Genomic DNA, 2,622 nt, shown 5'->3' with positions numbered 1-2,622 from the left:
TTTTTGAGGCCGATCGTTTGAAGATAAAGAGGGGAGAATACTAGGTTTTAGGAAGTTAATGAATTACCATAATTAAATATGCAAAGATTACTATAATACTCTTACATGATTTATTTAATGATTTATGGGAAAAGGGAATATACATTATAGCCCCACCTAAACTTAGGTACTAAACCTCATGAACTTCTTTTGTTCCGGCTCCAAACTATGCTTAAGGGATCGAGATGGATATGGAAGAGGAGGCTGGTACGGTTCTGAAAACGAAGAATTTTAATTCTCCATAGACCACTTCGTGGCTTTGTGATTGCCATATCGTGATGTCTGATCAGGCGGTTTTTCTTTTGCTTCTTCATGATCAACCTCGTTCGTCTGTGGTTTGGGTTGTTCGATAACTTTATCAAACATGATAAACGTCTCATAATCTTCGTCTTCATTAAATATAACCATAACATGATATTGCAGTTTAGGATCGGGAGTCGTAGGAGGTAAACATTCATTCACCAGTGTAGTTAATTACTCAAGTTGAGTCTCAATGTTTTTGATGGATGCTTGTTCGTTTCTAATGGTAACATCAGTTGCATCGTGTTGTTTTTCAGAAGCCTCCATGAACCTATTAAGCATTGAATCAAAGTCCATCTTCTTCTCCGGTGGTGGTTGTTCTTTTTGTTAGTAGCCCCGTCCAATTTGCCTATATTTTTCTTCATTTTGCTTCTTGTACTCTTCATACGGCAACCATTCTTTCATTGGCTCTCTCCAATCTTCATCAAATCAATGTCCACTAGAATAACAAACTTGAGCTTTTCTATTCCCATTTTCGTCTAAATGGCAATCCTTAGTTAAGTATGGCCCATTACAAATGTCACAACCCACACGTATTGTGTGTATGGATTGATCCATTTTCTTCATTCTTCGATCCATGTTATTTAACATTGCGAAAACTGCTGCCATGTCTTCCGAAGCACCATTTTTGATTCCCTTTGCTCCGTCTTGTCGAGGGTTGTGGTATTCGCTTGAATGCTTGGAAAACTCTTCTATTAACTCTTTAATTGTAGCAGGATTCTTCTTTGTCAGAGGTCCTTGAGAATCGAGGAGTTGCCTTATCGTCACGTTTACACCATCATAAAATATAGATACTTCTTGTTGCTCATTAAGATCATTTTGGGGACAATTTCTTAGTAACCCTTTATATCTCTCACATGCTTCATACAATGATTCACACGCTTGTTGCTCAAAATTAGTTATGGCCTTCTTAAGTTTAGAAACCTTCAATGATGGGAAAAATTGTTGGATAAAGTCTTCACGCATTTGTGCCCATGATGTGATTGAACCGGGTGGGAGTGCCTTCAACCAATCTTTAGCCGCTCCTTTGAAAGTAACCATAATCATTCTTAACAACACCGTTTCTGATGGTACATTCGAAATATTAAAATAATCGACGATGTCATTGACTTCATCGAGGTGTTTGTTTGCATCTTCATGATGTTTTCCGTATAATGGGATATCTCTTAGTGTGGAAAGAATGTGTCCCTTTAGCTTGAAGTTGGCGGTGGCGGGAATTTCGGGTTGCACAAGGCCCGAGCCCGTTTCCTCACAAATTCTCTTCTTCTATGCCTCTATAGTCATGTCCGCAATGTTGGCCATTTCGTCTTTTGGCTTGCTTCTGGGTTCGCTTTCTTTTTCAGATTCTGTTTGGGGCTCGTAACCAGCTTCCTTTTTGTTAGGAGTCTTTTCAAGGCTTTCGAACTTGCTTTTGTTTACCGTCTTGTTGCTTGATTCTCCAACATGTTTGTCTTTCTTTTTATGAAATGCTGACTCCGGATCTTCAAATGGTGGTGTCAGTGTTGTCTTTGATCCGCGAGTCATATACTACTGAAACAAAACGAAACAAAAACAAAAACACGTAAAACGAATAAAAATAACTAAACTAAAAACTAACTGCAACATGTCCACGATGTGGTAACAAAAAATTGACGAGCAAAAATATATCTATCAACTTTTAAATTTATAAAGCTAACTAACTTAACTAACTAATGCTCTTATAGGCAGTGTACCTAGTCGGATTATAGTATAGTTGGGTAAGTCGGGTGTCGATCACAGGGAACGGTATTTAATTAATAAAATAACTACTAATAATTAACTAAATAAAACAAGTAAATTAGGGACTTTTTACTGATTTTGCAAGATCAGAAAAACTTAAACTAAAACAAATAACTACTAATCAAACAAAGAAAACAATTTTTACTTCAAATATTAAAGAGTACTCCTGTTAGTTCCGAATTCCCTTTCCCCTATGGTTGATTTCTACTAGACCATTTATATTGGCTTCTAATTAATTAATACTGGTTATTATGATTTAGAATCTAGTGTTTCTCAATTTATGAACTACTCTGCAATGATCAAGCACAAGTTGAACACAAAACTGATATAAAGATAAATTGGACTATGAATGATGAAATTATGAACTACTAATCTATGATCAAGATAGCAATTCAAGCACATAATATGGATAATTAATGCTCTCTAACACATCGAAAGTTATTAACTTTATTTTCCTAACTCTATGATTTGTTCAATCACAAGATCTAATTATTTAATCATCATAAACAACCAGAAATCAAATTA

The 2,622-nt window shown here is 35.7% G+C and overlaps 1 non-coding gene across 1 annotated transcript; it reads left to right on the top strand.

Moving 5' to 3' along the window:
* Positions 1-1,150: 1,150 nt before the first annotated feature.
* Positions 1,151-1,257, top strand: LOC145117934 (small nucleolar RNA R71). Its single transcript, XR_013712926.1, has one exon. It is a non-coding gene; the product is annotated as a small nucleolar RNA R71 (small nucleolar RNA).
* Positions 1,258-2,622: the final 1,365 nt, after the last annotated feature.

Source organism: Lactuca virosa, chromosome 5 (assembly GCF_052849685.1).
Source record: "Lactuca virosa cultivar CGN04683 chromosome 5, Lactuca_virosa_CGN04683_v6, whole genome shotgun sequence".
Lineage (NCBI taxonomy): Eukaryota > Viridiplantae > Streptophyta > Magnoliopsida > Asterales > Asteraceae > Lactuca > Lactuca virosa.
This window is presented reverse-complemented; position numbering and strand designations above follow the sequence as displayed.